This window comes from Equus asinus, chromosome 9, assembly GCF_041296235.1.
Source record: "Equus asinus isolate D_3611 breed Donkey chromosome 9, EquAss-T2T_v2, whole genome shotgun sequence".
In the NCBI taxonomy this organism is placed as follows: Eukaryota; Metazoa; Chordata; class Mammalia; order Perissodactyla; family Equidae; genus Equus; species Equus asinus.
The window spans coordinates 51795893-51820678 of record NC_091798.1 but is presented as its reverse complement, the minus strand read 5'-3'; the positions used below and the strand labels follow the sequence as shown (position 1 = coordinate 51820678).

The 24786-nt window shown below is 38.7% G+C and overlaps 2 long non-coding RNA genes across 12 annotated transcripts in view; one reads left to right on the top strand and one right to left on the bottom strand.

Moving 5' to 3' along the window:
• The first annotated feature begins 419 nt into the window (after nucleotides 1–419).
• LOC123290221 (uncharacterized) lies at nucleotides 420–4878 on the top strand. The gene is made up of 3 exons (XR_006534595.2): nucleotides 420–693; nucleotides 1160–1273; nucleotides 2329–4878. It is a non-coding gene; the product is annotated as an uncharacterized lncRNA (long non-coding RNA).
• Nucleotides 4879–18473: 13595 nt separating this feature from the next.
• LOC123290211 (uncharacterized) overlaps nucleotides 18474–24786 on the bottom strand; it is a 43489-nt gene continuing 37176 nt past the window's right edge. For all 11 annotated transcript variants that reach the window (XR_011505866.1, XR_011505871.1, XR_006534581.2 and 8 more), the window contains one exon: nucleotides 18474–24786. This exon is cut by the window's right edge. This is a non-coding gene — a long non-coding RNA (uncharacterized lncRNA).

Genomic DNA, 24786 nt, shown 5'->3' with positions numbered 1-24786 from the left:
TGTGAGAAAGAGGTTGGGGATTTCAGAACTGGCAGCTGAGGCTTAACCAGGTGGAGACACATTTGAGCGTCTTCTTATTTATTCTTTCCCCCTCTCTCTTTCATAGCTTTGTGGAAGGGTAAATCAATAGAAGAAAATGTGTTTTTTTTTTCACATTTTCTCTTCCTGTTCCAATGAAATGAAGCAATTTCTCCACAGGGCCCATTATGCCTAGTTAATTGATTTTCCTAATCGGGCATTTTGGAAAAACAATTGAGCTTTGTGAACTTTTGCGTGTTTTTCTCAACTGGAAACCGGAGAGACACACACCCACTGTTCTTTGTATTTTTAGACTCTGTTATTGGAGTACAGATGAAGGCAATTTTTTTCATACCTTCTATTTACATGCAATTTTCTTCCCTGAGCAAATTTTTTTCACTTCTTGTGTGCTTGCACTAAGACATTACAGCGAAATGCAATTCCGCTTGGAGTCTGAAACTTAGCAATTTGAGGCTATAATGCCTAAGACTGTTATCACAGGTCCAATGGGACTGCCGTAACCATGATGTATACCAGCTTAGAGCGAGCTCTCTTATCCTTAACATGAGAAGAGACGTTTGATTTGCCAATCAGTTATTTGATCATCCTAATGAGCATTTACTTTAACTTGGCTGAAATCATGTCTGAAACTGAAGAGGAGCAAGTATGAAGAAGGTAGAAGGGAATAAGTGGGACTATTTTGATTTGATATATTAACCTAAGATACAGAGGTGTTCTTTGATGTGGGTTTTTTTGCCTCAAATCTTTTTTGAAACAAGGTGCGCTAAAAAAGTTTATTTACTAGCCCTTAATATATTGGAATATGCAAAGGTGTTCTCCTAGTCTATTATTTTTCCTCCTAGCTGCTTTTACTGCAATTGGTCACAAGGTGACAAATTAACTCTAGGGCTTTGGAACAATGCTGATGCTAAAACATCTCAGCTGCCTGCTTACAGGTTTTCAAAACAGAATAGTTATGCACGCAAGTGAGTGGCTGGAAAGCACATTCACGTATGCACATGTGTGTAGTGAAAAGATTGGACAATGTATTTATTTTATATTGTATTATTTGGTTGTTTCTGGGTAGCAGGATTATACGTAATTTTTCTCTTATTAAATGTTCATTTCTTATTTTCAACAGTAGATGTATAGATACGAATATGGATGACTCCCGCATCTGTATCTCAAGCCTCAAGATCTTTAGGCCATTAGTTGTTCCTATTTCTCATCTGGATATCCTAACCTGGAAGTTCAGGTAAACTCAAAAGATTCCGAGCTGAACTCATTATCATATCCAAAAATTCCTCTGTTGGCCCTATTTCTCCTCATATAGCCATTTGCCTTTGGGCTACCCAAATCTAAAGGCTGGCAAATCTAAAGTCACCCTTGGCCTCTGGTCTCTTGCTTCTCACAGCAATCAGTCAAGCTGGGGAGCAGTGTCACCTCAGGGTTTATACATCACCGTCTACCCTCTGTTATCTGAGGACTAATACCCCATTCTCTGTTGTGCAAACTCCCACATAAGCAATCAATTAGCCAACTGGCTCTATATTTTTAAAACATATTTTCCCTCTCAAGTTAAGATATTTGTAAACTGTTTTATAAACAATTCTTTTACAACTTCAATTGGGGGTAAAGATATTATATAAAGTATTTTTCTTAGATGTGCTGTATAAGGATGAATAATGCTCCCAATCTATAATTTGTTTTTTTGGAGAAGTGTAAGTATTTTGAGTAGTAATCTTCACATGGGATAATGAAATCTACATAAAATTTAATTCCAGTTAGTGCTGGTTTGCTGTATCTGGTATTCTAAACATGTTCTTTTCTGGATTTCACACCGTTTATTAGAACTTTCTATTAAGATAGCTGAACAAAAGATTAAAATAAGTATTTTATAAAAGTTTATTCATACAGCCAAACCTAATAACTGTAGTAATTGAGAATTTTAATTTTCAGCAGGTTTGGTAAAGAAAGATGAATTTATTGAGAATTAATCATGGACATAAAATAGATTATGACATGGTAAACATGGTCCATATGAATTGTTAGGGCCATCTTGGTAGCCCAGTGTCTGATCAGTATAGGTTTTATCTATAAAGAGCTAAATGGGTCAAGTCATAGATAGCTTTTTTCATCTTTTTTTCATAAGCAGTTAATGACAAGGGATTTTTAAAAATTATTTTGTATTGGCAACACATAAACTTTCTAATTAAGAAAAATGTTTTAAAAAATCTTTGAATTATTCAGACATCAAATAGTTATATAGTAATCAAATATAGATATTCTGGTCACTTTCTGTGTCTCTAGGGGCTATTAAGCAGGCGAGGAGAAACGGATCTTCCCCACGGGATGTACTCCCAACTTTCCCAAGAAAAACACCAAAGGAACATGTATCTGATTTCCTGCCTCAGAATCCGCTGACATCATCTGAATGCAATGAAGCCACAAAAGGCAGATCCTCTTCCACACTGACTGAAACGTAGCTAAAAGGAGACTCTATCATTACTGAATTCCATTTCACCTCAAATTCTCCACACTTTGCATTCAAATTTAAAGATAAATATTCTTTACAAAACCACTGAAATATTCAATGCAACTTATTTTCCCTTTTTCTCTCTCAAAAAGAAAACAAAAATCTTTAGAATTGTTTAAAATTCAATGTGGTAATGATTATTGGGTTAAAACCACACTTAGAAAAATGTTTCATTTAGAAATGTTTCCTATTCCTGTTGAACAATCCAGAAGCCCGAAATGGGGAAAAAAGCTGGAAGAAAACCAAATCCTCCACAAAACATGCTTGGGGCTTTTGAGAAAATTGCCTTGGTATCCTTATTTATTAAGACTTTTTTGAGAGAAAACGGTAGGAAATTCTAAATGATAATTTGCTCTTCAAGCTGTCGTGAATTCTGCCCAGACTATCTTCCATTAACTTATATTTTTAATTTCAAGTCCTAGGAATAAATAAATAAATAAGTAAAACCAAGCTTTTTATTTTCAGAAATAATGTTCTTCCGCAAAAAAGTAACTTTAAAATTTATGGAGATCCTCGCTTGCCCAAATAGTTCTTTCACTGTGTTAGCTTTGGAAATCATTGGTTGGAAGCTGTATTTTTTACTGTCTTATTTATATGTAATAGAGGAAGTAGAAGTCCGTGGACATCTAGGCGTGGAGGTATTTCTACCTATGTGGAGGTATCTCATGTATCCTATGATTTAATGTAACTAGTATGGATTTTATATACTGTAAAGCAATTAAAACACTATTTTTCCACTTCTGCTACTTACTTGAAAAGTTGCTGGAAATAATCACTAGCAAGATCATAGAAGGAAAAAAGTTAAAATTTCTAATGGTTTTAAATGTAAGGGATGCTAATTTTGTGTGTTTGTATAAAAAATTCTATTTTCAATCATGTACATGGAAAGTATCTGTATTTTATGTGCACTATATGGTGTTAGTTTATATTTGTGTTTGCACTCCAGAAGCTCAAGTACCTACAATGCCTCAGGTTCAAAAGAATTCTGATTATTAGTGACTCGATGAATTGTTCATAATATTCAATATTAAGTAGAAAAAAAGAAATCTTAGGTTTTTATTGGCTCTGCTCTTCTGCAATATGAATTCAAGCTCCCTAAAGAATGAGATGTGTCAAGTAGTACTTTAAACAGCCCCTCTTAAAAACATAGGGAATGATTATTTCAGCAAGTTTTAGTTTTCAGCAGCAACATATGCAGTGGCAGCTGTGTGCTGCAGCTTAGAGACCAGAGATCCTCTGCAACCCAATAAGGAAACTGTGACTTGCATGCAAAATGCAAAAGAATCACTTTTCCCTCGTTCTAAATTATGCTGAGACTTCAGGGGGATAAAAAAGACAAAGAAACATATTGCAGTTTCAATCTGATGATCTTCTACAGAAAGCTAAGCAAATTAAGATGAAATTAATTACATGGAAAATATATGCCCCCCCCCCGATCTGTCAAGTAATATTGAAAAATCTTTCTTTCCTTCAGCAGACAGTGTAGTGTTTAGCTACATTTCTTGGCTTATTAAATAATATCATTTTTATTGTGTCTTTTCAACATTATCAAAAAATTCAAGGCCGTGGTGAAAAATCAAGGAGAAAAATTATTCCACAGGTGTTGACTCTGTTCGGAAGTCACTCGAGCATTGCTCCATGGCTCTGTGGCAAGCTCAGAACACTCTATTCAATTACAGGCTGCAGTCATGGGGGATCATGTTTTAATCTGTGTGTAAACAAAGGAATAAAACAAAAACAGAGCATTTACAAATTCTAAAGATGCTGCTTTTATAATCTGATACCAGGAATTATTGCAATCATACTACTTGCCTCCCATAATGGGAAGGAATAGGGAGCATCTGCATGTAAAGCCAGGCATCCCCAATACAAATGATGTACAATTAATGTGAAAATTACCACCCTCTTGTAGCAAAAGGGAGAAATCTAAGAATGCCATACCGTCATGTATTTAACGTGAGCTTTCATGTATTAAAAGATGCACATTTGTACATGATTGCTTTTCCAAAGAACCTGGTTCATTTTGTTGCCTGGAACTAGAAAAAGAATCAGAAATGGTGAGCTCTAATTTCTACCCACAGTCTAGTCCTATTTTAGGTAGGCTTCTGGAATCTAAATGAGAGGTCATAATTCTTCATGGTTTGGTTTTTTTCGAAAATGAAAATTGCTTTGGGGAAGAAAGGTTTCCACAGTCAATGTGCTAGCTTCTAGATGCAAACAAAAGCCCATAGAATCCTCTCACAATCTTATGACTTGTGGTAACCCACCTGCCAGCTACCTGAATCATTTAGCACATCTCAATAAAAGTCGCGTTACATGAACACTAAACGTGATTAAGGCTTCATGCTGGCATATAGCTAAAGCTCTCTGCATTTTGTTGTTGGGGTTGCATTTCCTTTGAGCATGAGTTTTGCATGTTTTTAAATAAAGCAACCAGCTAATTTAAAACATCCAGGAGGAGATACTAGAAATAGCCTATAAATAATGATATTTTTCAAGTTTGTGAGGCAAAGAAAAATCTTCTACTGACCTCAATTTCCCTGCACCGTATCAAGTGAAGGAGATTTCTTCCATCCGAAGATTATCCATCTGCTGGCATATGGGTGTTTTCCATTGAGGACTGAGAAGTCTGATTTTCCACGACCATTTTTGGCTCTGCCAGCAGTGTTATATTAATTTAAATTCTCATGAAAAAAGTCCATATAACAAAATAGACACATAATTGGATGACCTTCTTCCTTTTGCTCCCTTGGATAGGTCAAAAGTAGTAGTAATTCCTGTTATTGGGAAATAATCAATCAAACGGTTCTTTTAGATTAGGACTGTGAACTTTTATCTGTAACAAAGAACTGAGAATTCATTCATTTTGACAGATACCCCGTTAATGGTTAAATCAATATCCAGCCAGACTGGATGGTGCAATCGTCCTACCTTCAGTACCCATCTTTTTTGACAAGAAGAACATAAGTCTACTGGACTTGGGTCTCACCTAAGGTCAGTCAAACCAATTAGCTGGGTGGTATTTGCCAAAGTCTAACAGGCAACAGAATGAGACCAATGCATGTCAATAATTCACATGTAAAATGATCTCCACCCTCATTGAGGCTTGTAATTGTTTCCTCTCCAACTGTGGAGAAATGGAACACCTGAGGAAATGATCCAGAGGTACATTTTGATATCCTATGGTGGAGTGCTAAGGGGATGTACTTCCAACAACAACGTTTAAAAGAGGAGACAATTCAATTCTGTTTGCTGTATAAAAATGGGAAACATTCATCTCAGTATCTATTTCTCTTATATGACATAATGCTAATATCTATACTCGATACATAATATGAATGACATAAATTAGTATAGGCATAAATGAATACTAATGCCTATACTGGATAGAGAAAATGAGTGATTTGACTTGCTTTATTGATTGGTTTACAAATTATGTTTACTGTCATATAGAAATTGTGGCTGCTTTGAACACGGCTAGTTAATTTGCTACATTAATCTGATAGCAACAGAGCTTAATTTCTCCGAGTCGTATCCAAAGTAAATATGCTTGGATTCTCTGCCGCTGGGGTAGTTCTGAAATGTTTCCACTTCAGCAAAACTATTAATATCTACTGCCCTAAAACATAATGATTGCAATAACCCCCCACCAGGAAATTTAATTAGTATTTTCAGGTAGCAGAGAGTATAACTTTAAGTATAACTTAAACCTCTCAACGAAGCTTGAAAATCTAAAAAAAAATCACTGCTTAAAGAAAATATGTAATTCCAAATCATGTATTCAAGATCTGCTATAAGTAAATTTTCTAGATCTGTCTTATGACCAAATGGAGTTAGGACAGAGGTGTGTTGCTAGGGATGTATGCTATAAAACTGACTCCAGTATATGAGAGGCACCCTTTATTGGAAGTTGGAGATAATCTCTGTAAATCTTTTTTTTTTTTTTTAAAGATTTTATTTTTTCCTTTTTCTCCCCAAAGCCCCCCGGTACATAGTTGTGTATTCTTCGTTGTGGGTTCTTCTAGTTGTGGCACGTGGGACGCTGCCTTAGCGTGGTCTGTCCTGTCCGCACCCAGGATTCGAACTAACGAAACACTGGGCCGCCTGCTGCGGAGTGCGCGAACTTAACCACTCGGCCACGGGGCCAGCCCCTGTAAATCTTTACTTAAAACTAGTCTGAAACCTTTGCCCTTCCCATTGAAAACTTCTGTTGTATATGCACCACAAAAAATATGCGGTCATCAAAAATGAAACCTGTGAGCTTTGCTCAGTAAGTACAGATAACGCAATCCAATTTCTTTTGTTTTATTGATAAAAATTGGAAAGTAAACCTTCCATGAACTTGTAATTAGTTTACCATGCAAAATGTTGACAAAAGCTTTAGTTCAACACCCTGCATTTTCCCCATGCTTGGCTGAATGACAATAGCTCCTGGTGGCAATCATGCTGGGTCATGAAACTAATTGTGCTTTGTGAGGGTGAAAATTCTCAACTTCTGAGCAGGGGACACTGCTGCATGACGGATGAATGTTAGAAATGTGGTATACCGTGCTCTTTCATCTCTGTCACTGGATATTTATTCTGACTTGGCTTCTAAATTATTCATTTTCTTTAAGCAATCAATATTAATAATCTGATTTGCTCCCTGGCATTTTTAGTCACACTTCTGTTTAACTGACTGTAAATAAAGGTCACTCGGAGGCTTCCTGCTGCTGTTCCGAAGGTCCTTGCCTAATTAATTCCCCACACTTTTTTCCCTATGACTGTGATTAGCAGTTGCAATCAAGTTCGGCAATTAGCTGCCTCCTCGCGCTGCGATTTGCTCAGCGCAGCCCCCACGATGAGGCTCCATTCGGTCATTCAGTCATCACTCTGAAAAGAAACCTGAGTAGGGAGGATTTATTTTTCACTTGAAGGTTTACAAATTTGCAGATAATTAGAGAGGAGATTATTAAGCCCATCTGCCAGCTGCTTTAGTAATCTTGCTTAGGGTCCTCGAATCCTGAGCACTTCGGGAAGTAGCACAGCTTGCTGGTACTCCACAACCAGAAAGGTTGGGGTTCCAGTCCAGGCTTTACCCCCCCAAGCTCTTTGACCTTGGGCCGGTTGTTTACTCTCTCTGTCAATAAAGAGTATACTTCCTCAAGGTGTGCAGTGAGGATTTAATGACGCTCAATTCATGAACGTATTCAACAGATATTTATTGGGAACAGGCAAAGTTCTAGGTGTAGGCTGTTTTGAATAAAATAGATATGTGGTGAGGAAAGAGAAAGAATATGTAGACAAACAGGTAAATCCATAAATTGTGACTACTCGTGAAGAGAAAGAACTAGGTGCTACAAGAGAGAGGATTTCACTTTAGAATGGTGGGCCAGGAAAGCCTTGCTGAGGAAGGACACTAAGTTTCAGGTGTTTCAGGAGCAGAAAGTGAGCCTGTGTGTGTGGAGTATAGCTTGGTAGGTGGAACACATGGCAGGAGGTGAAGTTGAGGTGGCACCCCTGGCGAGTTTACTCATTTGGGGAACAGGACAGCGGAGTGGTTGAATGACTGGGTTGAAATCCCAGCTTCACTACTTATTAAATGCATGACACTGAACAAACCATTCAACATCTTCATGTCTCCTTTTCTACCTCATTGGATTGTTGAGGGCATTAAATATGATAATTATACATAAAGCATTCAAAGAAGGCTTGAAAATAGTAAGCACTCACGGATGTTAAATATTATCATTGAATGCTGATAGAGTCTGGATTTTAATTTGGTGAAAGGGCTCAGGAGTGTTTTAAAATACTTTTAAAAGTCAGGGAGACGATAGTGTGAACAATAGTTTTGGAAGGGAAAACGGGAAAAACAAGGATTCTGATTGAAAAGTTACTTCAGAAGTCCAAACTCTTGATCTAAGCTGACAAGAGTGGATATGAAAAGTTGTGAAAAGAAGTGAAGCAAAGTGCCCAACATACAGTAAGAGCTCTATAAATATTAGTTCTCACGACTCTGATTATTTACTTGTCCACTATTTGCCCTTTTTTGGGTAATGATGGAGACTTGCTTAATATTAAAGTATAATCATTCATTGAAATCATTAGTTTTCAGTGATCCTCTTAGTATCAGATACCGGAGAGCAAATGGGTTATATGATTATTCATTTTGGGCACGTTTCTAAAAATATGAAGATGCTAGGAGGCAGCCTAAAAGGAATAGTCCATGTATTATACCAGGTTGTGGCTGGCAATGAGGCAGATCAGAACAGGCCGAGCTGGAAGTGGGGGAGAATTAGGGAGGTGTCAGAGCCTGACCCATCAAATGTGAGGTCTAAATCAATAAAAGATGGCCATCCAGGTCGAGAGTGAGGCAGGACACATTCTGGCTAGGGGAAGGTAAGGTCCAGGAATCAGGAGGATAGCAAGATAGGGAGCAATGAGACCAAAGTAGTCAGAGGTAGGATTCATTTATTAATTTATTCATTCATTCCACAACTTTTTATCAAATGCTTACTTTATATTTATTCACTTTTCTAGGAGCTGGGGCTTCAGATACAAGGGCCAAAAATCAGTGGCCTAATGGAGCTTACATTTTAGAATGAGAAAGCAGATAAATAGATGATGAATCAGTATATTACTATATTAGAAGATGATAAAGAATATACAAAAAAATAAAGTAAGAATGGAGAACTATATGCGGCTTTTACATTGCCTGGTGAGATCGAAGCTACTAAACGGTTCTGAGCAGAGGAGCGATGTGATCTACCTTTTAAGAGGATCCCTCTGGCTCAGATTAGATTGGGGCAAAGGAGATCAGTTAGGAGGATACTGCAAAACTCCAGATGAGAGATGTTGGTGACTCAAACCTGAATGGGACAGTGCAGGGGCCAAGAAGGAGTTGGAGTCTGGATACGGTTTGCAGGTAGAGCCAATTGGATTTACTTCTGAATTGAATGTGGGATGCAAGAGCAAGAGGCAAGTGCCCAGTAGTGTGCTGGAGCCAGCTCATACCAGCTTAGGAGAGCTGATTGTGCCATCACTTCTTCCCTCTGCCCACAGTGAAGTCACATTGGTAACTTAAAACCAGCCATGATGAGAACATTTACACATGGAAATCATCAAACTCAACAATTTTTTTTTCTAAAGAGTTGATTGTGAAGCATTTACCAGCACCTCACTGGATGATTCAAAGGATACTGGGATGCTTTTGGCCTAAGCAGTTGGAAGGATGGAGTTGCTATCAACCAAGATGGGGGATGCTTTGGGTGGACCATGTTTTTAATGGGGACATCTGGAGTTAAACTAGACGTCTTAAGGGGATAGAGATTTGATTTTGGGAGTCAGCAGCATAAACGTGGGACTTGAAGTCAGAGGTCTGGATGAGATCACCTGGCAGAGGTGCTCACCTGGGGAAGCTCAAGGACTGGTCTCTGGAGCATTTAGACATTAAGAGTTAGTAGACAAGGAATGTCTGGCAAAGGAGCATTGAGAAGTAGGTGACTATGAGGGATGCATATTTCAAAGGTGTGCTGTGTCACCAAAGTGAATCTGATTATTCAGGAGAAAATCGTACTTTCTGTCATCATCTTTTAGACCCTCTGCTGGGCCTGAGCAGGAAAGTGTATTTTGGGAGATGGGGTTGGTTTTGAAGGTGGTGTTCTTGGTCTGCAGAGTGCATGTGAGGCAATCATATCCAAACAGAGGTATATACGCCCACAGGTTGACCGCAATAGTAAGTAGAGAAGCTGTAAGGAGTTAGAGTTCCCAGAAAGCATTTATTTATGTGGAAGGGTTTGCATATTATCAGAAGCAATTTAAAGGCAAAGCAAATTTTTTTTGGTGAAACATTCTCTCCAAAGTGTCTAAATGGGCATGCCCATTAGAAAACTGTACTTTTCTAAGAAAATCATATCGTTAAGTGGCTGAAGAAGGAGTCCATTTTTATTGCCAGCACTGGAGTTCCCTCTTTTCCTGGCAGCTGCAAGCCGAAGCAAGTGTGCCCGTGCACGAGCAGATGTCCTTCTGCCTTTCTGTTCTGTTGAGCTTGTTCATTTAATCTCACAGGGGATCTGACAGCTTTCTCAGCTCCTAAAGCATTTCTTTAGCACTCATTGAAAAGCACAGTAAGAGAGAAGAAAGATGCTGATGGCAGCTTGCATGCAGAGACCTGCTATGGGGCTATGTGAGCAAAGTCAGCCTGTTTTGTAAGTGTCTAACGCTTGGAATTGGGACTAGAAGTAACAGTTCCAATACTGTCCTTATGACAGCTCAGCTAATGAATGCAAATGTGCAGCATAACCCATTTACTGGACAGCGGATGATTCATATCACTGGGATATGTTATAGAAAATGTCAAGTGCTTTTAATTTATGGACTGCATATACAGTTCATGTGGCTATATTCACTTCTTCTTGACACACAGAACAGGTGATAGGTATCTTCCCTAGTATATCCTTTGTGGATGGGAAAGACATTTTGACAATCTACACCATTTTGCCCTCAGATAAGCTCATCTTTGTGCTCACTAGATAATCAAAAGATTCTGTTCACCCAAATGGACACATTCTCTAGTGACAATCCGAGGCGGAAAACCTGATAGAGAAGTTACTTCTACAGAGGACCCTGCAACTTGTGGAACTCATCACCACCTCCTCAAGGATGCTGTTCATAGAGCCCATCTCCACCCTCTTCTATCTAATAGTCTCAGGCACTGACTGCTCAAGCCTGGCCATTTTAGCCTTCTTCTGCTGGCAGGCATCTGCCGAAGGCCTACACCTCCCCACCTATTCACTTGGCCTTCCAAATGAAACCCAAAGCTGTCTTGATGACCACAGGAAAATAAAAGGCCAATTTAGATTCTGGATTCCAAGACTAATAGAAGTTCTTTGTCCAACAGAATTTTCTGTGAGGAAGATAACCTTCTACATTTGCCCTGCCTAATATGTTAGCCACTAGGCACAGGTGGCTGTTGGGCAAATTGAAATGTGGGTAGTCTGACTGAGGATCTGAATTTTAAATTTTATTTTATTGTAATTAATCTAAATTTGTAATTACCATGTGTGCCTAGTGGTTATCCTATTGGGTAACCAAACAGATGCAAAGTCTCCTAGGCCTCTGTCGTGAGGCTGAAGAGTCTACTTCAGTTCTAAATGGCAACTCTCAGCATTGACGTATCCCCTAGGAATCTCCTCAGACAGAACTTGGCTGGAAAGAGAAACTTGTGGTCTCAGCAGCTTGGCTCTAAAGACTTTCTGCCCTCTCCATCTCCAAGGTGCCAGACCATTCATGCATCTTAGTTGTCCTAACATTACATGTTTAAGACTTGAGGTTATATGACTCCAGGGATCTGCGTTCTTGTCTTATTTTATGTCAGTTCACCTTCTGGGGCACAATTCTGTAAAATGTGAATGAATGATGCCTTCTGGAATTGTGCAACATTGGTGTTACACAAAACATTTGACAAAATTTTTTAGACTTGAGAAAGACTTTCCTGCTTTTTAGGGCTCTCCTGTTGTCTCGTATGATCAGGAGTCAGGGAAAGGGAAAGAGTGCCAGAGGCACAGCGAGGGTGGAGGTCCTACGTGGACTGTGCCGTACTTCATTTTAGACACGCCACTTTCTAGCTGCCTTGTGTGCACATATTCTGTCTGATGGCCTCGTCCCATGTGTTTCTCAAGGTGAGAGAAGATCCAGAAGCCAGGTATGGCCCAAGGCCAGTCTTTCAGATATTTTATGCCAGCTCCTCTGCCCTGCTGAGATAGCCTTGGTCCATGGGCTCATGGAACAGCACATCCCATGAGTTCTCTAGTCCTGCCTTTTCCATTTATAGGGTACTCAGCTTCTCTGAACTTCAAGTTGAGAGAACCAGAAAGAATGATGAATGTAAAATATTATTAAGTATGTTATTAAGAGCAGATAAAAATCTTCTGAGATTATAGACTATGCTTATTTTCCTTAGGAGCTAAAGTTTGCTTTTCCAGGTCCTCAATATGAGATCCAGGGCAGGATGGAAAGACTGGAGTGGAGCCAGGAAGAACTACAGTGCCCCTACTCTCTCGACCCCTCTTGGCCTAGACACCAGTGGAGGTTTATCTGTTGGCTTTAGTGTCTCCTTTTATGGGGACCCCTTCATTCTCTTTGCCTCTTCAAAATCTATCTTCAGCTGCTCCAATTTGTCCTTCAACTGCTTCAAATGTGTTGACCTAGACCACATAGAAGTAGCTGAGGAGGAGGACTCATTTGGTGACTTTGCCTACTTAGGCTTCAGTGGGCTGAGTAGGGGCTGACTCCTTGGTACAAGGTGCAGGACTTACCTGTGGGACATGAGTTGCAGGTATCCCTGGAGGAGATCTCCAAGGCTCTGCCAAGTCAGTGAAGATCACAATGTGGCACCCCACCCTGATGGTTAAACTGTTTGCATCAAGGATAAAATCTGCACATCATCACCATCATGACTGAAAAAAAGTCACCAAGGTCTCCTTCACCAGAGAAGACAAGGCCATGCTTGAGGACATCCATGCAGATATTTTCTTTCTGCTCCAAGAAAAGTCCAGGGATACTTTTGCTCAGATGGTACCATGGGCTCTACAGTGCCCTGATCAGACACAAGGAGATGGGGCTTGAATCAGGGTTTGTGTGTGTCTGTCAGAAGAAGAGGGGTGATAATGCATGACAGGAACATTTCTATTCCTCCTCATAACATGGGACATTTTTTCCTCTTTTCATTCTTTTATTTCCTTTCCCACTCAATCTACACCCAGCCTCTCCCTTGATATTTGCCCTGTTATTTCTCCAGGCACTATGTGTCTTCACCATGAATATTTCCACTTTTGATGGCTAAGAGAATCTGGTGCTCTGCAATGTCATCAAGACTGGCCCAATGAACAGACTGTGGAGAGGCTTCCCATCCCCAAGTTACCTACCCAGTGGGAAGAAATCATCGTCTCATACAGTTTCTTCCCAGAAAGATTGACACAACAGGTCTTTAAGCTGTATCTCTCCTGTTCCTAGACTCTGCCCCGGCTAGCCCAGTGTCCATCACAGCAAAGCTCCTTCTACCTCCAACACATGTATACCTCAACCAATGCCTACCCAATTCATATCCACTGGAAACTGGCTACGGTTATAAGTTAAAAAAAAATATCACCACTTTCGGGAGAATGTTCCTGTCCATGATCCCCTTCAGAGCTGGGCTGTCATGGGATGAGAGAGTTGGCCTTGGCAAGGGATCAATTATCATGGCCCTAGCTTCAAATCCAGTTCCCATCCAGTGGCTGAAGAGTGACCTGCATAATACTTGAAGATGTAATCCATGCCTGTAAATAACATCTTCTCTTTCCCCTCTCAAGTTTGCTAAAACCTTTCCTCTTCTCCTTCTTTCCTTAGGCCTTCTCCATCTGGGGAATGGAAAGCAGAGAAGAGGTCCTTTACCACCGCTCTCACCATGGGTCCATAGTGTCCAGTAGTCAGCCAAGGTTACTACACATATATTCACGCTCAGGTAGCACTCACACAGAGCTGTTTCCATCCTCTCTGGTGTTGAGATAGCCTGTGATCAGAACCATCGAGCATGAATCACTTTCATTTGGGGTTGGGAGGTAGATAGGCCCACAGAAGCCTACCAGAGAGTTCCCCACCTACATACACATAGCTCTGGAAATTCTGAGTTTCCTACTGCTCTGGAGTATATACAAGAGTAGAAGATAGGCAAGTGGTGAGATACTATATGTTTTCATTAAGTCTAAGCTAAGAGGTGGGGAGCAGGGCCCGTCTCCCAGCTTTGTCAGGAAGGAAAGGGGCTCTTGAGAAGGGGCAGCTATTCTCTACCATGAGACTCAGCATCATGGAGATCCCCTCACTGTTCTGAACTCATGCTTAATCATCTCCAAACTTCCATTTTCCACTTTTGTGATAAGTAAAGCTATTTGGTCTCCTACACTTCCTCGAGTCTGAGTGGGGAATTTCTGACCCCTTATGGCCATGTCACCCCTCCTGCCTTCTACAGCTCTACAAGCAGCAGGGGAAAGACTGTCGAGCCAGGTCTTGGGATTGGGTCTTTTTTTATTTTCTCACTTTGAAACTCTCTGAATGCTTTTTATATTAAGCTTTCAAAATGATTTTTCTGAGGGGATGACAGTATTATGAAAAACAGATTAGGTATTTAAGACGTGCGACATGTGATCAAGTGCAAACAATTCCATGAAGCACGTTACTGAGAAGGAAAATTTACAAAATCATAATAGAGTTGGTAGATTAAAGTTCCATATTAATGTTGAATTAAATGAATTGTGCATTGTAGGTATCACTGCAACTTATGCTGTTTGCATAAAATATTCAAATAAACCTATTACAGTGTTACACCTGGGCATAAAAAATCATTCAAACTGAATCAATCCACCGACACTGACTAGATCTGACTAAATCTGACTTGCTTAGTGATGCATTTATGTATAAAACTAGAAACAAGTCTGACATGCACACTATAACAATAGCATCTTAAATGAAGCAAATACTAAAGTGAAATGTCTTAAAAATAGTAAAGTTGCATTTAATGAAAAATATTTTCTCTGCTTCAATTTTTAAACTTAAATTAGCTATCATTTATAATTCAATTCCTCAGTTGCACTAGACACATTTTAAGCACTCAGTAGCCACATGTGGTTAGTGGCTGCCATATTGGATAGCACAGGTCTAGAAGAAAGCGTGCAGACTAGATTGCCTCACCTGTCCCTCTTCTCATTCTGCTATGGTGGAGGTGGCCACGGTGGGGAGATGGGGAAGGGAATATCTTGCAGTTGTTGCCCATGCTTTCATCCATGATTTCTGACAGAGAAAAGGAAGCATTCTCTTTGCCATAAGGGAATGGATGAGTTACTGTGTCGTTCATTGAATTTCTTTCCTTCTAGGCATTTTCTCATGCCTTGTGTGTTCTGGACTATTCCTAATGAGAGGAGTGTTGTTGTTATTGTCATTTGATAAGGCAAGAAAAACTAGCTTAACCACTAATCCCTGCATGGCGTTAACTGGCTATTTAAACTCTCTCAGTCCCAGTTTGCTTGTATGTAAAATTATTAAACACTTGTCTTACCCACTTCCCAGGGTTGTATATGGATGAGATAATAATGCTTTGTAAACATTCAAGAGCTCTAATTATTTTGCTAATTATAATGATAACATTGCACCAAGATAGTTTTTATTTTCATGATTACTTCTCTTATCAGACAAGAAATCTATTTCTTAAAAAAAGTTTTAATTCATTGCACATTTTAAATAAACAGAAAAAGAGGCAAAAAAATAATATGAGACACGAGATAAGGCAAATTTTATTATCATGTCAAATCTGCTGTAAGTCTTTTCTTCTTTCTTTTTAGGAAATAATATGCAATTCATAGAATAAAAGTCCTACCATTTATTCAATTTTCCTTCCTCCTCTGGGAGGTAACCATTATCACAAAATTGGTGAATATGCCACCCATCAAGAGTGTCAGGCTTCCATGAGGCAGTATAGCATAGCACTGAAGGGCATAGACTCTGGATCCAGCTCTGCCACTTTTTAATTGTGTGACCTTGAGCAAGTTATTAAACTTCTCAGTTTCCTCATCTGCAAAATGGGGACGATAATAGAGTCTAACTTAGATGGTTATTGTGAAAATAAAATGCATTTTAAGTGTTCTTAAGGGCCATGTTATGTTCTGTATAAATTATCTATTATTATTACTAGTACAAATGTTTCTACATATGTGTGTGGTCAAGGTTTACATAAAAAGTAACAGTCTATTTTTTCTCAGTCAACATTCTGTCTCTGATGTACCCATGTTGATACATTCAAAGAGAATGAATTAAAATTGACTTATTTGTAACATTCCAGTGGATGTTTATACCATAGTTTATTCATTCTCCCTTGATAGATATTTTTACTGTTTCTAGTTTTTGTTATCACATCCAGATAATTCCTGTACATATTTCCTGGCATACAAGTACGTACCCAATGTATCTTTGTATCACAGGAATTAGTGACATTCCAGACATAGCAGGTGTTAGTGAGTCATTGTTAAGGTGAATTGACTTTTTGTGTATTTAGATCTTGGCTCTCTAAGTCGATGATGAGCTATTTGAGGCACTGAGTGATGGGCACAGAGCAGATCCTCAGTAAGCTACCAAGGCCCTCATAGAGCAAGGTCAGGTATGTCGCTAGCACAGCATGTCTCCAACGCATCAGAGGTTGACACAGTGAGTGAGGGTCTTATGATAACTATTCCAGAAGAATACAACACTGAAAGTCCACTTGAGGAAGACAGCAAGGGAGGAATTGGGTTTCTTTGTTTTTTAAATTTTTATTTATTGTTATTTTTTTGTTTTATTGAGGTCAACATAGTTTATAACGTGAAATTTCAGTTGTACATTATTACTTCTCAGTCATCATATATACATGCCCTTTTACCCCTTATGCCCACCCTCAACCCCCATCCCCTCTGGGAACCACCAATCTGTTCTCTTTGTCCATGTGTTTGTTTATCTTCCACATAGGAGTGAAATCATATAGAGTTTGTTTTTCTCTGTCTGGCTTATTTCGCTTAACATAATACCCTCAACATCCACACATGTTGTTGCAAATGGGATGATTTTGACTGTTTTTATGGCTGAGTAGTTTTCCATTGTGTATATATACCACATTTTCTTTTATCCAATCATCAGCTGATGGGCACTTGGGTTGCTTCAAGGTCTTGGTTAATGTGAATAAGCTGCAGTGAACGTAGAGGTGCATAAGTCTCTTTGAATTGTTGATTTCAAGTTCTTTGGATAAATATCCAGTAGTGGGAGACCTGGGCTGTATGGTGTTTCTATTTTTAATTTTTTGAAAAATCTCCATACTGTTTTCCATAGTGGCTGCACCAGTTTGCTTTCCCACTGGCAGTGTGTGAAGCTTCTCTTTTCTCCACATTCTCTCCAACATCTGTTATTTTTTTTTTTAAAGATTTTATGTTTTTCCTTTTTCTCCCCAAAGCCCCCCAGTACATAGTTGTATATTCTTCGTTGTGGGTTCTTCTAGTTGTGGCATGTGGGACGCTGCCTCAGTGTGGTTTGATGAGCAGCCCAGGTCCGCGCCCAGGATTCGAACCAACGAAACACTGGGCCGACTGCAGCGGAGTGCACAAACTTAACCACTCTTCCATGGGGCCAGCCCCTAACATCTGTTATTTTTTGTCTTGGTGATTGCAGCCATTCTAATGGGTGTAAGGTGATATCTCAATGTAGTTTTCATTTGTATTTCCTTGATGATTAGTGGTGTTGAACATCTTTTCTTGTGCCTGTTGGCCATCTGTATATTTTCTTTGGAAAAATGTCTGTTCAGATCCTCTGCCCATTTTTCGATTGGGTTGTTTGTTTTTTTGTTGTTGAGATGTATGTGTTCTTTATATATTTTGTAGAGTAACCCCTTGTCAGATACATGATTTGCAAATATTTTCTCCCAGTTGCTGTGCCATCTGTTCATTTTGTTCCTGGTTTCTTTTGCCTTGCAGAATCTCTTTAGTCTGATGAAGTCCTATTGTTTATTCTTTCTTTTGTTTCCCTTGCTCGAGAAGACATGGTATTGAAAAAGATCCTTCTGAGACTAATGTCAAAGAGTGTACTGCCTATATTCTCTTCTAGGAGTTTTATGATTTCACATCTTACCTTAAAGTCTTTAAGCCATTTTGAGGTAATTTTTGTGTAAGGTGAAACATAATGGTCTACTTTCATTCTTTTGCATGTGGCTGTCCAGTTTTCCTAACACCATTTAATGAAGAGACTTTCCTTTCTCCATTGTATGTTCTTAGCTCTTTCGTCAAAGATTAGTTGTCTCTAGATGTGTAGTTTTATGTCTGGGCTTTCAATGCTGTTCCATTGATCTGTGTGTCTGTTTTTGTACCAGTACCATGCTATTTTGACTACTGTAGCTTTGTAGTATATTTTGAAGTCAGAGATTGTGATGTCTCAAGTTTTGTTCTTTTTTCTCAGGATTCCTTTAGCTATTGGGGCCTTTTGCTGCCCCATAAGAATTTTAGGATTCTTTGTTCTATTTCCATTAAGAACATCCTTGGGATTCCAATTGGGATTGCATTGAATCTGTAGATTGCTTTAGGTAGTAGGGACATTTTAACTATGTTTATTCTTCTAATCCATGTGCTTGGAATATCTTTCCACTTTATGTTATCATAGATTTCTTTCAATAATGTCTTATAGTTTCCATTGTATAGGTCTTTCATCCCCTTGATTAAATTTGTTCCTAGATATTTTATTCTTTTTGTTGCAATTGTAAATGGGATTGTATTCTTGAGTTATTTTTCTCTTAGTTTGTTATTAGAGTATAGAAATGCAACTGATATTTCTCTGTTGATTTTGTACCCTGCAACTTTGCTGTAGTTGATTATTTCTAATAGTTTTCTGATGGATTCTTTAGGGTTTTCTGTATATAAAATTACGTCATCTGCAAGCAGCAAGCATTTCACTTCTTCCTTGCCAATTTGGATACCTTTTATTTTTTTTTTCTTGACTAATTCCTCTGGCCACAACTTCCAGTACTATGTTGAATAAGAGTGGTAAGAGTGGGATCCTTGTCTTGTTCCTGTTCTCAGAAGGATGGCTTTCAGTTTTTCCTCATTGAGCATGATGTTGGCTGTGGGTTTCTCATTTAGGCCTTTATTATGTTGAGGTACTTTCTTCTATACCCATTTTATTGAGAGTTTTTGTCATAAATGGATGTTGGATCTTTCCAAATGCTTTCTCTGAATCTATTAGATGATCATGTGGTTTTTATTCCTCATTTTGTTATTGTGGTGTATCACATTGATTGATTTGTGGATGTTGAACTACTATCCCTGTGTCCCTGGTATAAATCACGCTTGACTGTGGTGTATGATCCTTTTAAGATATTGCTCTATTTGGTTTTCCAGTACTTTGCTGAGGAATTTGCATCAATGTTCAACCGTGATATTAACCTGTAATTTTCCTTCTTTGTGTTGTCCTTTCTGGCTTTGGGATCAGGGCGATGTTCACCTCATAAAATGTGTTAGGAAGTGTTCTGTCGTCTTCAATTTTTTGGAATAGTTTGAGAACAATAGGTATTAAGTCTTCTTTGAATGTTTGGTAGAATTCTCCAGAGAAGCCATCTGGTGCTGGACTTTTAATTTTGGGGAAGTTTTTGATTACTGTTTCAATCTCTTTCCTTGTGATTTGTCTATTCAGATTCTCTATTTCTTCTTGATTCAGTTTTGGGAAGCTGGATGAGTCTAAGAATTTATCCATTTCTTTTAGATTGTCCAATTTGTTGGCATATAGTTTTTCATAATATTCTCTTATAAATCTTTATATTTCTGTTGTTCTGTTGTAATTTCTCCTCTTTCATTTCTAATTTTATTTAGTTGAGGCTTCTCTCTCTTTTTCTTAGTGAGTCTGGCTAAGGTTTTGCCAAGTTTGTTTATCTTCTCAAAGAACCATCTCTTAGTTTCATTGATCCTTTCTACTGTTTTTTGGGGGGTTTTTTGGTTTCTATTTCATTTATTTCTGCTATGATTTTTATTATTTCCCTCCTTCTGCTTACTTTGGGCTTTGGTTATTCTTCTTTTTCTAGTTCTGTTAGGTGCAGTTTAAGATTATTTATTTCAGATTTTTATTGTTTGTTAAGGTGGGCCTGTATGACTATGAATTTCCCTCTTAGGACTATGCATCCCATATGAGTTGGTATGGTGTATTTTCATTTTCATTTGTCTCCAGATATTTTTTGATTTCTCCTATAATTTCTTCAATGATTCATTGGTTGTTCAGTAGCATGTTGTTTAGTATCCACATTTTGTGACTGTTCCAGTTTTTTTCTTGTAGTTTATTTCTCGTTTCATGGCATTACTGCCAGAAAGGATACTTGCTATGATTTCAATCTTCTTAAACTTATTGAGGCTTGCCATGTTTCCAAGGATATGGTCTGTCTTTGAGAATGTTCCATGTGCACTTGACAAGAATGAGTATTCTGCTGTTTTTGGACAGAGTGTTCTCTCTCTATATATATCTATTAAGTCCATCTGGTCTAGTTTTTCATTTAATTCCACTGTTTCTTTGTTGACTTTCTGTCTGGATGATGTATCCATTGATGTAAGTGGGGTGTTAAGGTCCCTTACTATTACTGTGTTGCTGTTGATATCTCCTTTTAGGTCTGTCAATAGTTGCTTCATGTACTTTGGTGCTTCTGGGTTAGATGCATATATATATATAAGTGTTATGTCCTCTTAGTGAAGTGTCACTCATATCATTACATACTGCCCTCTTTGTCACTCACTGCCTTTTTTATCTTGAAGTTTACTTTGTCTGACATAAGTATGGCACTACCTGCCTTCTTCTCTTTGCCATTACCGTGGAGTATCATCTTCCATCCCTTCACTCTGAGCCTGTGTTTGTCTTTAGAGCTGAGATGTGTTTCCTGGAGGTGGCATATTGTTGGGTCCTGTTTTTTAATCCATCCAGTCACTCTGTGTCTTGATTGAAGAATTCGATCCATTTCGTTTAGAGTGGTGATTGATATATGAGGGCTAATGTTGCCATTTTCTTACTTGTTTTCTGATTGTTCTGTATTTCCCTTGTTTCTTATCCCGTGTATTTTGGACTGCCAACTCAGTTTGGTGGTTCTCTATGGGGGTTTTCTCAGTTTTCTCTTTATTTATCATTTGTGTATCTGTTCTGATTTTTTGTTTTGTGGTTACCATGGGGTTTGTATAAAAGATCTCATAGATGAGAAAATCTGATAGCCTCTTATTTCCATGTTCTCAGGAGGTCCATCCCTTTCCTTTTCCCCAACTAAGTCGTTGTTGTCACAACTTATTCCATTTTCTGTTGTGGGTTTGAGCTTAAAATGAAGTGATTATAGATTTTTTTAATCTTTTCCTTCCCTTTATCTTTAATGTTTTAATTGTTTGCTAACCTGTTCTGATAGAGAGCTGCAGTGTTCTGATTTTGTCTGCCTATTTATCTCCTTGCTCAAGGCTTTGTAAATACTTTCTTTTTTTTTCAGGTATGCCGACTTTCTTGATCACTTCTTGTGGGAGAGGGTTTTGTAGCAATTAACTCCCTCAGCTTGTTTATCTGGGAAAGCTTTTACTTCTCCAATATATCTGAAGGATATTTTCCCAGATAGACTATTCTTGGCTGAAAGTTTTTGTCTTTCAGTATTTTGAATATATCATCCACCCTTTCCTAGCCTGTAAGATTTCTGCTGAGAAATCCACTGAAAGCCTGATAGGAGTTCCTTTGTAGGTTATTTTCTTCTGCATTGCTGCCCTTAATATTTTTTCTTTGTCATTTAGCTTTGCCAGTTTTACTGCTATATGGCTTGGAGAAGGTCTTTTTACATTGATGTAATTAGGAGTTATATTAGCTTCTTTTACTTGTAATTCTAGCTCATTCCCCACATTTGGGATGTTCTCAGTTGTTATTTCTTTGAAGAAGCTCTCTGCTCCTTTCTGCCTCCCTTCTCCCTCTGGAATACCTATACTTCTTATGCTGAATTTTCTAATTGAGTCAGATATTTCTTGGAGAAATTCTTCATTTCTTTTTGGTCTCAGTTCTCTCTCCTCCCCTACCTGAAGGAGTTCTATATTTCTGTCCTCTAAATTGCTAATTCTGTCTTCCATAATATCAGCTCCGTTATTTAAGGACTCCAGATTTTTCTTTATCTCATTCATTGTGTTTTTCATCTCCAACATCTCTGATTAATTTTTCTTTATAATTTGAATCTCTTTTGTGAAGAATTCCCTGTGTTCACTAATTCTATTCCTGATCTCATTGAACTATCTGTCTGAGTTTTCTTGTGACTAATTGAGTTTTTTTGTGATAGGTATTTTGAATTCTCTGTCATTTAGATTGCAAATTTCTGTGCCTTCAGGATTGATTTCTGGGTGCCTGTCATTCTCCTTCTGGTCTGGAGTATTAATATACCTCTTCATCTTATTTGATGGGGTGGGATTTTTGCCTTCGCACAGTGGTAGTATCTGGTTGCAGATTCCACCTGCTGCCCCAGAGTGAGGGGGGCTGGACCCGTGTATTCTGAGCCTACCTTGATCTCTGACAGCTCTGCATATCCTTTAGAAGCTATGCTGATGGTGCCCATCTGTGTTTACCCACTTGCCACCACTGCTTTACGTGTGTATGTACATGTGCTCTGGAGGGGATCCCCTGCTCAGGCTGTAGGGCAGAGCTGATGCACCAGGTGGGGGGAGGAGGGGCACTTTCTTTTGTGTGTATGATCTTAAGTGCCCTGGCTCTGCACTCACCGTCTATCTGGCTTGGTGTGGATGCCCCCATGATTTCTTAGCTGCCTTAGTGTGGGGCATTCCCACAAGCTGAGAGCCAACTGAGAGTGCAAGTGCTCCCATGGAGGGCTACCTTCTCCCCCTTCTCTTCTCGAGTCATGTGCCAGCCACCACAAGTTCTCGCGCCTAGGTTGCTACTGCATGAGAGGGAGGGGCAATCCCTTTACTTCCTTCCACTGCATCCTGGGGGAGTCCAGCACCCCCACCTTCAGATGTATGGCTGTGTGGATCTCTCAGATGTCTATTGTGTTGTGTGAATGTCCTCTGTTGGTTTATGAATGTTCTTTTCATTGTATCTTAGTCAGGGGAGAGTCTAAGGGAAGAGCTCACTCCACCATGATGCTGATGTCAGTCCAGGGGAGGGGTTTTTAAAAGAGAACCTGATCGTGAAACTCATATTAACGTGCTATTTATCTTGGCCTTCTTTAATATAGTTTTTGATTCTCCAACTCTTAAAGATAGGGATATTACTCAAGCTTTCAAGACAACCTGGAATTGGCAAGCCTCAGCCCTCAAAAGAAAGAGGGATGCAGGAAACCAAGAACTCTCTGCAGTTCCCCAGTGATATTATGTCATTCCACATCCCCACTGCTTTCCCTGATTCCATCTGCTAAAATGCTGTTTTACCTTCCTCCTTGGCAAACCTCTAAACATCTACAATGTTCTTTCATACAAGAAGCCTCCCAGCCTGGGTTCAGGTTCTTCATATCACATTGTAGTTTTCATATTATTAGTTAAATATAGAAGTAACTTTCCTCTGGAATGGATGGACTAGCTCATAAGGAGCCAATTGTCCTATCAAGAATAACTAGAAGAGCTACACAAAAACCAGACAAACAAAAAACTTTGAAGGCACTGAGGAACTCCTCAGGCAGCAAAAACTGGAAGCGTAAATCTCCTTAAGAGAAAGAAAATTCATTAAGGTGAACATGACATTTTACACTTCTCTTCCCTTTGGAGCACTTGCCAATTTATAGGTAATAAAACTACACAGAAAAGTAAGGATATTATAAATACAAAATTTGAGCTATTGGTTATCCTTGAGGGAAAGGCAAGATGTCTTGAGATAGGGCACAAAGGGTTTTATAAGAAACAAACAATATTCTACTTCTTAAACTGGATTGTGGTTACATAGCTAATACATTTATTATTTTTCTTCAAATTTATGTGTATATAAATATATGTGATATATGCATCACATTCTCCTCCTTAAAGTATATTTATCATAAGGAAAAAAAGAAAAGAAACTCCAAACTAATCACTGTTATCTACAGAGAACATATTCCAGCCCCCAGCATGATTTTGCACTGCAGCAATTTCCTCTGGGAGCTACTAGAAAGTCTGCTCCTCTCATCCATCTCTAGCCACTTCTGTTATTCCCAAATGGTAACAAAAATCTCCAGGGCTGGAAGCTCCATGTTTGTGATTGTAGAGTTCTCACTGTTAAAAAAACTGCGAATCAGAAACAAGAATACTAGAGCTGGATGTGCATTCTAGGAGAGATGAAAAGAGACTATGAAGAAGGAAATGTTTAGGTAGAAGAATAGAATACAGTGTGAGAAATTGATCTGTTTACAGACCCACCAGTATATAAAAATTCTTACACCTGTATACCTTTGTAAGTATACACATATAATAATTTATACACACATTGGATTATGGGTATGAAAATCAGTAAGAATAGAGTAAAATGAGATCAGAAAAGGGTGTGGAGATGGTAGCTGAGTTCATGAGGAGATACAATTGTGAGTTACAGACAGTAAAAAGAAGAAAAAGAAGTGGATGGATGAACAAGAATAGGTGGAGAATAAAATGTGAGAGAAGGAAGGAATCAAGTAACCAATAAAGTTAACACAACTTAAGAGGGAGAATAACCACATGGAACACATTTCAGTTGAAAATGAGAATAGGAGA